This window comes from Triturus cristatus, chromosome 3_2 (genome assembly GCF_964204655.1).
Source record: "Triturus cristatus chromosome 3_2, aTriCri1.1, whole genome shotgun sequence".
NCBI lineage: Eukaryota > Metazoa > Chordata > Amphibia > Caudata > Salamandridae > Triturus > Triturus cristatus.
Genome location: NC_140584.1, coordinates 1,176,233,213 through 1,176,246,490, shown reverse-complemented (window position 1 = coordinate 1,176,246,490; position 13,278 = coordinate 1,176,233,213).

Sequence of the window (13,278 nt, the reverse complement as noted above, 5' to 3'; positions counted from 1 at the left end):
GTACAAGTGGAGGGGAACTTTCCGGGCACCGTAGAACTCGGTTCCCCCCCCCAGGAGGAAGGATCCTATCCCCATCCGGACTCCGAAGGGCTGGGTCCCTGCAACTAAGGGACTGTTCTCGAGTTGAAACAACAATAGGGGCTCGGGGCAAGGTCGGGGGCCTACGGGGACCAGCAGGGAGGGAAGGGGCAGTTGGCTGCACCAATGGAGGCTGGACTAAGACCGTGGCTGCATGGTTTGAGGATGAAATTGTCTGGCTTAGGGAGGTAGGGTTGTTATGCGTTACTTGAATACCAGCACCCTCCGTATTACCCAAGTTATGCAATAGATCGTGGTTTATCTGCTTCTTCCCGATACCTTTGGTATTAACTAAAGATACCAACCTGTCAATTTTGGATGACAGGGTTTTTAAAAGGAGGTTTAGGGACTGATCTATGTGTGACTGTAAGTCAGTTAATAAAGTAGTCACCCAGGTCGGAGGGATAGAAGTAGGAGAGTGATGGGTCAAGGCCGAGAGAGCAGGGCTGTCTGCAGGGGGGGCTGGTAAAAAACTCCCTTTTCTGGATTTCTGTTTTTTTTTTCTTAGTTTTACCTGCTTCGTGGGGGCCACTATGGAAACGAAAGAGGATGATGATGGGCCAACTTCCTCTTGTTCAGGCTCATCTATTTGTGCCTGAGCGCACGGTAATTGGGTAAACGAGGGCAGCATAGATGACATAGCATCAGGATCCACCTGGTATGAAGATAAGTCAGCCAATCCATCAGGGGGGGGGGCATATTAAATGCCGGAGTAATCGACAACCGTCTTTCGGTGTTTTCAATGGCTGTAGCCACCACCCCAATTGTCTTCTGCAGCATTTTATCTATCGCTGTGAGACTAGGGATCTGCGGATTGGAATTGGCTAGCTGTCTAGTCATAGGGCGACTTGCTGTAGGTTTAGAATGCTTCCCCATGATTCCAATGAAACCAACAGCGATTGTATTTCAATAAGGAACCCCTAACACAAATACCTAAAATCCAAACAGTATAGGATAAAAGAACACACTCTATACACAGCGTAAGACTGACAAATACAAATTAAAATGTCAATGACGAATGGAGGTTAGTTCAGACTGACCCAAAATCCACAGCTTAGAGGTGTGGCCCAGCCCGGCCTCCTTTGGCCCCTGACGGCCACAGACGGCCCGCCCTTTGCCCGGGCTTAGCCCGCGACGCGGGGTGTAGGGCCGGTTTTAGAGCGCCTCCGGGCGCGTGAGGGGTGACGTTGCTTCCGTCGTCGTCCGGGGAGCCTGGGAAATGTAGTTCGCCTCTTGTCCTCACCTCCACACTGCAGCCACTGAAGTTTCACGGCGGCGGGAGGGAAAGGACAGGCTACAACAACAGGTGCCCCGCAGGGAGGACCACGAGGTGAGTGTAGGGTCCGGCTGGGCAAACAAAGGGCAGAGAAAGAGTCAACCCGCTCCACCGGGTGTAGGGCCGGTTTTAGAGCGCCTCCGGGCGCGTGAGGGGTGACGTTGCTTCCGTCGTCGTCCGGGGAGCCTGGGAAATGTAGTTCGCCTCTTGTCCTCACCTCCACACTGCAGCCACTGAAGTTTCACGGCGGCGGGAGGGAAAGGACAGGCTACAACAACAGGTGCCCCGCAGGGAGGACCACGAGGTGAGTGTAGGGTCCGGCTGGGCAAACAAAGGGCAGAGAAAGAGTCAACCCGCTCCACCGGGTGTAGGGCCGGTTTTAGAGCGCCTCCGGGCGCGTGAGGGGTGACGTTGCTTCCGTCGTCGTCCGGGGAGCCTGGGAAATGTAGTTCGCCTCTTGTCCTCACCTCCACACTGCAGCCACTGAAGTTTCACGGCGGCGGGAGGGAAAGGACAGGCTACAACAACAGGTGCCCCGCAGGGAGGACCACGAGGTGAGTGTAGGGTCCGGCTGGGCAAACAAAGGGCAGAGAAAGAGTCAACCCACATATATCTAAAAAATACTTTCTTACAGTTTATCATAGGCAATAATTAATACTAAAAATGATATTTACAAATTTGGGCTTCGTGGGGAGGATAACATGATAAAGCAGTAAGTACATTATTTTCTGAGGTTTTAAAAAATACAGGCTACCACTAATCATACGATAAAGTGCAGGTGAAGTAAGTGCAGGAAGGTACAATTTAAAAGAAATAATGATATGCATCTTCTTTTTCATGCAGCAATACTTCCAAAAAGGCGTAGACTTTTCTTTTTCGAATTGATTGTTTTCATAGTGTCCAGACTACATATAAAGTTAAACGCATCCTTATAGTTAAAAAGCATATTTTTAAAAAAGAGGGGTTTGAAAAAGGTTTTCCGGATACCCATATAAAAAGGACAAAACAGGATAAAATGCAAGGTGAACTGTAAGGTTTTACCATCACACGGGCAGGGTGGCAATATTCGTTGCCATTTCTCTGTACTTGGAAATGCAATTAGATAATGTAAGGTACCCATCCTTACCCTGGTTAGGTAAAACCTGTGCTGAATATTCCGAACCAAAATTAGGTATAATACAATTTTGGTCAAACGTTGTCTGATTCTGCATTATAACCATTCTGGAGAACATCTCTGTTGCACCAGGCACTAGAGAGAGCTGTCTAGAGAGAGCTGTCTAACTTTAGGTATAAGTTTCCTGGCCAAACCATTACTGAGAGGTGTGAACTCTGAATGGGAGTTTTGTGCACAGTGTCAACCACAGCCTAGTCTTGTGAACTTTTTGTGTGAGCCTTTAGTGGGATCTGTGTGAACCGGCTCTTGCTCTGCTCTCACTTATATTACAGAGAACGCCACATCCTGGATGCTATCATTATATGCTGTTGATTGCATTTTGTGTGACTATTTTCTACTTTGTAATGTTTGCTTTTGTACTTTGTATGGGTTAGATGTATATCGTGTAGACTTGATGCACCACTGTCTGTATTTACTGTTGCAATGTGTATAGGGCCTTATGTATTATTATTCAATTCTCAAAAAGTGCTCCCAAATTGTGCACTGACTTTTTTGAAAATTGAAAAGCAATTTGCGAACCTATTAATGCACTAGTAGGTCAGTTCACACAAAACCAACCCTCAGGGTGTCTCAGAAGAGCTGCTAATTAATATTCATTGGCACATTACAAGTTGTGACCCCTTGTGATTGCCCACAAGCACAGGGATGCTGACACCAAGAGTCCAGTCCTAGTTTGTTCTGTACTGAGACTTGTCGATTCAGTTTTAACACTGTGTTAGGATAACGGTTTCTTTATGCCTGTGGGACATCATGAGTTCGGTCTGTATGGGGCTTGTCGATTCAGTTTTAACACTGTGTTAGGATAACGGTTTCTTTATGCCTGTGGGACATCGTGAGTTCGGTCTGTACGGGGCTTGTCGATTCAGTTTTAACACTGTGTTAGGATAACGGTTTCTTTATGCCTGTGGGACATCATGAGTTCTGTCTGTACGGGGGCTTGTCGATTCAGTTTTAACATTGTGTTGAGATAACGTCTTGTTTTGTGCCTGTAGTACACCATGAGTCCAGTCCCTACTGGGACTTGTAGATTCAGTTTTAACTTTGTGTTAGTATAGTGTCTTGTGTTGTGTCTGCGGGACACCGTGGGTCCAGTCCTGGGCCGTTCCATATTGGGACTTGTAGATTCAGTTTTAACATTGTGTTAGGATAAGGTCTTGTTTTGTGACTGCGGGCCACCATGAGTCCGGTCCGCACTGGGACTTGTAGATTTCGTTTTAACATTGTGTTAGTGTAGCGTTTTCTTTTGTGCTCCCGGGATACCATTCCATTCCATAACTTTATTTCGATCTAAACGGCCATAAAAGTGCATTGTCATAAAAATACAAGAAATATGTACAATTGAATAATAGATAATCATGACCTTACAACTAAAGAAAGCTGTACATTTAAAAACATGTTGACCGTAGTAAAGTGCATTTTTGATTCTTCTTGGACCTGGTCCCGATCCGGTAGTAAGGTACAGTACATTCATCTGTTAAAAGACCATGATCAAAAATGAATTGCCAAAAAACAGTTAAAATTGAGGCACTAAAACCAGAGTAGAATGAATGTAAAATAGGATTAAAATGCTGCAATCATAATTATTAGCTCAAAAAGGTCCGCCGTACATGCCACATTGAATTAAAAAAACGAGATACAGCCAAAACAATGGGGGCATGGGTGTCATACTTTAAGACTCTCAAAGCCACAGCGCAGTGCACAAAACCGAGGGTCCTCCATAATTGGATGAGCCAGCGCTGCCGAGGTAGTGTATAGGCAGGACAGAAGAAAAGAGCATGTAGCGCTGTCTCTTCCTTACAATTACAGGTAGGGCATCCACCAGAGTGGGTTTTGGACCATTTGTTTGTAAAGGTGTGGAGCTGTAGGGTGCCTAGTCTAAACGGTCAAATAACACAGAACCCCTTCCAATTGAAACACAAACAATGTCCCACAAAAGGTCTGACCAATATCTCTCATAGATTTGTATTTTATTATCAAAAAATATTTTTCTTTTTTATATATACAATAATATATATCACTAAATGAAAAAGTATATACAGCGATATTCCTCATCCATAAATTGAGGATTTCAGAACATGACGAAGCAAAAACAGTTCATCCAGGTACATGACTCAACAACAATAAACATACAGAAAAAAAAATATATATACATAAAAAATCAGAACAAACAAGGACAATAGCGATACATAATACATATAACAATAATATACATCAAGGACAATATACAAAGCAAAAACAAACCAATGCGCCAACGCGCGTTTCGGAATCCAATATGCCGTCCTTCCTCAGGGTGTTGAAGGTATAGGAAACAGATATTTCACAATGACTGATATATTTCATTCATATGTTTAAAGATTCAAGTTCAGACATAAGTTGAAGCTTCGTCAATAGCATCTGTGGGAACAGTTATGTTGTCATTTAGTATTTTGAATAAATCTAATTTTATACATAAAGAAAATGTTTTATAGGAGCTTAAAAAATGGAGTCAATCAATAACTTAATTCAAATAAGATAAGGAAATGGAAAACAAGATCCACATGAGATCATGTGAAAACAAGTAAGATAGAAAAATAGATCCACAAGTGAAAAGGAAATAAGAATACACCTGAGTGCTCCACACCTAGAAAAGATATATACAGATATCAAAATCTACATACTTGTAACAACACACGTGGAAAACATTTAACATCCATAGTTACAGGCGGATTCTATCTTGGGCTAAAAAGTGCTTATTAACCAGGAGACCTTTTGATAATCCCTAGACCTTGGATGAGATTGTCAGGGATATACTCGACTTCTGTGACTTACAGTACTCCCACAATGTCCACGTTTATTGTGTGGCTACATGGGCACAACAAGCTGCAAGAGGCCTTTTTCCTGAAGTGACCACCTCACCAGTTGCAACTGGACCTGGACTGGACCCTGCTGGTGGCTTCTGCTGCAGTGAGTTTTGACTCATAAGTGCTGTCCCTCCTGTCCTGGGACACTGGGCTGTGAGCAGCTGGATGTCTCCAACAATCTCTGAAAAGTTGTGACTTAGAAACACTTTGGACTTCCTCATGTAAATCTGACAATTTTGTGCCGCTATAGGATTTCTACTTCCATTTCAGAGACTGAGTCAGAAGGTAAAATTGTTGGCCAGGATAAATCCGCTTAGCTGATCCAACCTTCTCTCCACCATGCTTGGCCTGAAATCAGCCACATACAAGAAGTACTTTCTATTGGTGCTTTTATTTTTTCTTGGTGCTTTTTCTCATATATATTTACCAACTGCTTCTTGGTTAGACGTCGGACTGCCCTTTGTTTTTCTTCGTTGTTCTTCATCCAGCAACTCGCCGGACCCGCTGCGCGCCAGATCTTCGCGGGAGTTGCCAGAAGGGGCTGCCTCATACCTGGGGTGAGTGCAATCAGACCAGGGCTGCGAGCAGCGGGGATTCCATTGCCCAGGACTCCCTGCGAGCCCAATTAGTCACACCTGGGCTGCTCTCCCTGGTCGCCACGCCCCCTCCCCTACGGGAGTAAAAACGGATTGTCAACCTTCCACCAGTGGGACACCAACTGCTTCTTGGTTAGACGTCGGACTGCCCTTTGTTTTTCTTCGTTGTTCTTCATCCAGCAACTCGCCGGACCCGCTGCGCGGGTCCCGCAGCGCGCCAGATCTTCGCGGGAGTTGGCAGAAGGGGCTGCCTCATACCTGGGGTGAGTGCAATCAGACCAGGGCTGCGAGCAGCGGGGACTCCATTGCCCAGGAGTCCCTGCAAGCCCAATTAGTCACACCTGGGCTGCTCTCCCTGGTCGCCACGCCCCCTCCCCTACGGGAGTAAAAACGGATTGTCAACCTTCCACCAGTGGGACACCAACTGCTTCTTGGTTAGACGTCGGACTGCCCTTTGTTTTTCTTCGTTGTTCTTCATCCAGCAACTCGCCGGACCCGCTGTGCGGGTCCCGCAGCGCGCCAGGTCTTCGCGGAAGTTGCCAGAAGGGGCTGCCTCATACCTGGGGTGAGTGCAATCAGACCAGGGCTGCGAGCAGCGGGGACTCCATTGCCCAGGAGTCCCTGCGAGCCCAATTAGTCACACCTGGGCTGCTCTCCCTGGTCGCCACGCCCCCTCGCCCAATCATCTCCCTACTTCAGGAATACAGTTCCCCGCTGCAAGGGAGCGCCCGGGGCTAAGCCCGGGCAAAGGGCGGGCCGTTTGAGGCCGTTCGAGGACGGAAGAGACCGGACCGGGCCATCTCCCTAACGTTTTTCATTCGGACTGTACATCCAAAATTGTACGTATTGGTACATCATTGTCAGTGCACCTGTGAGTTCTTAAAGATTTAGTATCATTGACAATCTGCTTACATAAGACGTTAACCCCCCGTATTGGTCTAACAGGAACTATGGTTTTAACTAGAGGAAACAAAACCAAAGTGTTGGGGGGTGGGGGCAAGCTTTTGGGCCCCATGGATGATTTTATTACCAAGGCAAACACATTCATAGACCAAAGTATAGTTTGATAGAAGGTAGGGTGTCTTTGGATTTAGCGTTGGCTAAGAGATCCTCCATGGGGAACTTAGTGGATGCAAGAACCCCCGAAATACCCAACATTTCTGGGCGAAGGACGCCTGGTGAGGGTGGGCGTAGCCTACCAAACAAAGTGGACCTGTCGGCCTCCCAGCTCTCCGATTTCCAGACAAGCTTAGACCTAGAAAGGACACCAGAGCTGATACCCCAAATTACACCGGATGAAACAAGGCAAACAAGAGGGAGGAGGGAGGGCGCTATAAGGAAAAGAAAGAATGTTCGGAAAAATCCCATTCCAAACGAGATTAGTGACATGCCTAGCAGAAAAGAGAAAGCACCCCCTAGAGCAGAACAGATAGTAGAGTCTTTGATTACAAATCAGACCACACATGATATTCCAGACCTTATTAATCTGGAATCCTCCATTCATTCACCCTGTAGTAAGGAAATAAGCGATAGCAACAATTCTCAACTGCTAAATAACATTTCAGATCTATTAAAATCTTTCCTTGCTCCAGTAGAAGTAAGATTATCACAGAGAGAGTACCAGCTATCCAACTTCATAAATCTCACAAAGTCCAAACAAGTGCTGGGGGCCTAAAAAATGGGGGGAAACAAGCAGACCCTTCTTAAGCCAGCACTCATACAAAAAAATGTACCTATACCTCTAGAAGTAACATCTAAACCAACACCCCCTGAAACATTAAATATCAACAGAGCAGTGAAACCTTCCATTAATGCTACCATAACCCTACCTCAGGGTAATGCCTTGTCAGTAATAACATCGGCGCCTAAAACTTCGGCACCCAAAACATCGGCACCCAAAAATTCGGCGCAGAAAACTCCGCCTTCCAAAATACCTGCCCCAAAAACTTCGGCCCCAGTATCCAACAGAGGTGATACTAGGGGTCCTCCTGAAGCTAGATTTGCTGTCGATATGCCACCGGAAGCAAGTCCGTTCGTAGTTGTAATGACAGAGTTAGTGGATTATAACGCAGAACCTACGTGGTCATTGAAAAACAAGGCCCAATATTGGCTAAATACCAATCGCCCTATTCCAGCAACTTGGACATGTAGGATTCTGATGGTACGTAGGACTCCCTGGGTGGGAAACAGCAAAAAAACAATGCCGGGAGACTGTATTCTGATTACATTCGAAGATCCCCGTGTGGTAGATTATATTTGCTCCTGGGAGTTTCCGAATGCAAATGGAGATATAGGCACCAAGCGACTTTCCTTTTTTTATCCTTCAAGGCACCGCAATGGTCCCTCAAATGATCATGACAGCCCCTGGGAAGTAGCAGCTCTCCGTCATAGTGAACATGGCAACTCAAGGCAAATAGTGGGCCCCCGACATCATGATTACGACAGTTCCTGGTTCACAGTGGGGCCACGTCATCGGGGAGGAGGATGGGATGATTGTGGTCCCTACACTCAGAGGACGGCCTATAGAGAGCTGCCTCGCTGGGATGCCTGGTCCGGCATCCCGACGATGAATAGGTATAGTGCCCTTGAATCGGTCAATTGACCACTAATGGCGACCGAATCTATCAATCCCAAGCCACCCCATTTAACGCCTAAAGTAAAAACAATTTGTTTAGTAAATGAAGCTGCGGTGATCAACACAGAACTGTTGCCCTTACCTATCATCTTTTGGAATGTTGCGGGCCTCCGTCCCAAAATTGAGGATGGAACTGCCATGAATTTCTTGGAGCTGGGCAAAATCATCTGCCTCCAGGAGACATGGTCCATGACGGAGCTCCACCTCCCGGGTTATAAAACATACTTTACTCTAGCTCTGGGCAGTGGTGTAGGCACACCTAAGGGAGGGTTGACCACGTATATTGCAAATACAGTGAACCACCTAAAAGTATCTGTAGTTGCTTCTGACCCAAATTTTCAATTATTTTCCCTTGCTTTTAAAAATAAAGAGTCCATCCTCTTGCTTAACCTCTATAATAATTTAGAGGAGGACCAATTCTTGACCTTTCTCTCTAACATCCAGGAGAAACTAACCCATTTCTTAAAGGCAGGAAAAGGGGTGGTTCATCTTCTATGGGGAGGAGATTTTAATCTGCATCCATGCCCACACGCTGGAAAAAATCGTTGTGGGATAGTGGATGAACATGATGCTCCCCTCATGCACTTTGTCCATACCAAGGTGGGGATTGCTATGAATAATCTCTTATCGGACTTGGAACTCTCGATAGCTAACGAGCCAAGTCCAGGCTTAAACCTCCTGCAACCAACATATGTGGGTAGGGGATACAAAACGACAGTCGATTACATTCTTCTGTCGTCCGGATTGTTGCCCTGAGCGAGGTCCTTTGAGGTCCTGACTAACACACTAAGCGATCATTCTGCCTTGAGTATGGATCTTTATGCAACTAATTCTCAACCCCTAACCGTAGTTATAGCTAAAACTCTTGCCCAAAACAAATTGGAGCTAGGTAAGCAAAACGGATATACACTAAAGTGGGGGAAGATAAACCCAGCAGAAATTACTGAAAAATTGGTAAAAAAGGCATATTCAAACATAACTAAATGCCTGGATTTACGAGAAACGGATGAAGAAGTCCTAAATAATTTTACCCAGATATTAGAGAAAATTAAGGGACTTCTTACAGTAAATCCAAAGAGTTCGAACCCAACTACTAAAGGGTGGTTTAATCATAGCTGTACCAGGGCCCTAACTAAGTTAAAGATGGCCCTGAATAAAACAGTCAGATACCTGGAGCAGATTCAGCTCCTTAGACAGCAATATGGAAGGGCACGTAAACAAAGAATTCAAGAACTAAAACAGAAATTATGGGACGATTTGCACATTAGTGCCGTCTCTAAAAATAGTGAGGCTTTCTGGTGAACCGTTAAATCCCCCTACCTAATAGATGATAATAGTCCCAAGATAGAAGTGGCCATAGAGGAAGATACTTGGGTGTCACACTTTTCCAAAATCTTTAAAAATGTAGTAACATCAGTAGGGACAGAAATCTCACATCCAATAGTTGAATACACAATATCCCTGCATTTTGACATCTCCGAGGTTTTAGTGGCACTAGAAACAAGCAAAAACGGGAAAGCTCCAGGCCCAGACGGGGTCCCAGTGGTTCTTTTTAAATTCAATCCGGATCTCTGGGCCCCCATTCTTACGAGAGTGTGCACTGCAGCCACAAAAGTGGGTCTGATAAAATCTTGGACCAAATCTATCATGGTCCCAATTTTCAAAAAGGGGGATCGTCAGGATGTCAAATGCTACCGCCCCATCTCACTGCTGGACTCTCTGGGCAAGGTCGTTGGCAGGGTCGTGCTTGAGCGACTCCGGCAGTGGGCTGAGGAGGGAGGCATTATTTCCGATCTCCAATTTGGATTTCGGGAGGGGTTTGGAACGGTGGAGCAGGCCCTCAACCTTAGTTTGATGGTAGGCAAATATATCCAAGCAAAGAAGGACACGGTCTATATGGTGTATGTAGACCTGTCCGCTGCTTTTGATTGCGTTTCACCCGCAAAACTCTGGATGGTTTTGAGACCAATGGGAGTGGATTCCCCTCTTTTAGATTTTTTGAGAGAGCTCTATTCTAAAGCCTCTGCGAGGGTGCGCTTTGGCATCAAGGGGGAGTTGACAGCATCTTTTGGAGTAGAGCGGGGAGTCAGGCAGGGGTGTGTCCTGGCCCCCTTTCTCTTCTCATTGTATACGAATGGCCTGGAGGAAGAGATGTTGAGGGGGGCCCAGGATCTCCCGCGGGTAAAACAGCGCCTGATTCCCGCTCTGCTCTATGCAGATGATGCTGTCATTTTGGCGCGCACTCCGCGTGAACTACAGAAGTCCCTGAATAGGTATGTTGATTTTATGGGTGGGCTGGACTTACATGTGAACGTTAATAAAACGTTCGTCATGATAGCAGGCAGTGGGAAAAATCGAGCCAAGGATATCTATCTCAAAGACCAAAAACTTGAGGTAACTGCCCAGTACTCCTACTTGGGCATCATGATGGACGAAAGGCTAAACTGGAGGCCAGCAGTAGAGGCACGGTGCCATCTTTTTAAAAGAGCCATAATGTCCCTGATGAGCTTCTCCCAGAGACTGGGGAGAAGCGCCCCAGTGGAGCTACTAAAAATCTATAGCGCCAAGTGGCAGGCGATTGCGTTGTATGGAGCGGGAGTCTGGGGACACGTAGATGTTAGCGCCCTTCAGGTGGCAGAAAACACCTTCCTCAGATTCCTCTTAGCAACACCGAGACGTACATCAGTTTACGCATCCCACTTGGAACTTGGAATCCCTTACTTAGAGGATTTGTTAAGGATCCAACCATTATTGCTTTGGAGGCGCATTTGGACTTCTGACAAAAATGCCCTAACCCAGGCAATCGTGGTGGACTCAATGACTCTTGATCAATCCTTAAAAATAAAATGGCTTCGGTATGTCAGAAACTTCTTCAAAGATCTTGGTTTGGAGAAATATTACCTTGAACCCAAAGATATCATTGATCTACCAAAGAGAGCGTTGAAACAACTGGCTCTGAGTCACCTAGAGTCCCTGAGGTTGACCTCTGAGTCGACAAAACCCTCGGTCCTTCTTGCAAACATGATCCATTCCACCTATTTTATCCAGCCTTATTTAACACTACAGATTAGTGCGTACGATAGAATGTTACTGACAAGATTCAGATTAGACTTCTTTTATAGACTAGTAGCTTTTCCCGAGAGAAATAGGTGGGATTCAATTCTCACTACTTGTCCCTGTGATGAGGAATCAGTACAGTCTAACTTACATACAATATTGTTTTGTAAATTCCATCATCCACATCGGAAAATCTGGCTACTACCTCTATTAAGGCGATGGGGACTTAGACAATGTCGCCCCGCAATGCTACGTCTCCAACTGTTAGAATCTGAACCGGTTTGTTATCATGTCCTTAACTTTTTAAAATGCACTATGAGGCATAGGAAAAATCTGTAAAAGTTACGCTGGATCTAGTGCCATATGACGTAAGGAAATCACTTGATTCTTTGTTTTTAATATATATGATTTTGTGTTTGTATGAACTCCATTTTGTAAGATGTTCTCTCTATTAATATAAATTTGCACTATCAAAATGTTGCTTTTATGGTTTTCCAATGTGCAAAGCCGAATAAAGAAAATTATTATTATATATATTTATCCTAAATGTTTAAAACGTCATATTTCTGATTCCTCGTATCAAAGTTTTGTCATTTTGTTGTCATTTTTTAAAATTTATTATTTTACCCTATTTTCATAAATTGGAGTTGGATTTTTATTTTGTTTCTTGTTTAACATTTTAACTGCTTTGGTGCTTTTAAATGTTTAACACATTTTCTGTAATTTAGGCTTGTCCGCTCTGTGTCTTAGCTTCTAGGGTCGGATTTAAATTATTGAAACCTTTGCCTGGACCTAAAAGGTTCGTGATTTTATTACATGCAGTGGACTACCATCCACCCCAGTTAATAATGTACTTCCATACGGGGGTTGCTGTACTGTCGAGTGTCTGGCATGGACTTGCAGTAGGGTGGCTGTTAGAATTGGGAATCTCTGGTTGGCACAGGTATGCACTTGTGACAAGCAGGGACTCTTACTTCTAAGTCAGAGTAAGGGGATCACCCTTTCAAATAACCCCTGCTCAACCTTTAGGTAGTGTGGCGCAAGCAGTCAAGACTATTCTCAGGGCGTCATAGGTTAAGCATTTGGGAACACATACAGTAATGCAATGACACACCACAAATGGACACCAGTCAAGGTTGTATAAAAATAGGTTTCTTTATATAAGGCTTAGCACAAGACCAGAGTAACGAGTAAAAATGACCACAGTATTATTTTACAGTTCAATGTTCTTGTAGAAAGGCTTAAAATACAAAAATAGGCTTCTTTTAGTTAATTACGCTTCATTCAAGGTTCTGTACGGTTCGTACCTGGATGTGAGACTTGTTGGCGTTCAAAACAAGGGAAGTACGAGTCTAACAATCGTTGCGGACTCCGGGGTCCGTGGCATGCACGCTGCAGTGCGAACAGAACAAAGTACCTTGTTTTTGTAGGGTCCGCGACGGACAGTGCGGGACAAGTCGATGGGTCCGGGTCGTTGCTCGGCAGCGTATTCAGATGCTGGTCGGGTCGGGGCGTCGGTACGCGGCGTTGGTACGGGACCTTCAGAGATACGTGCAGGTGGCCCGGATCGTCTTGCAGAGTCCGTGGCGTTCGGCGTTCGAGCTGTACCTACAGTGCGGATA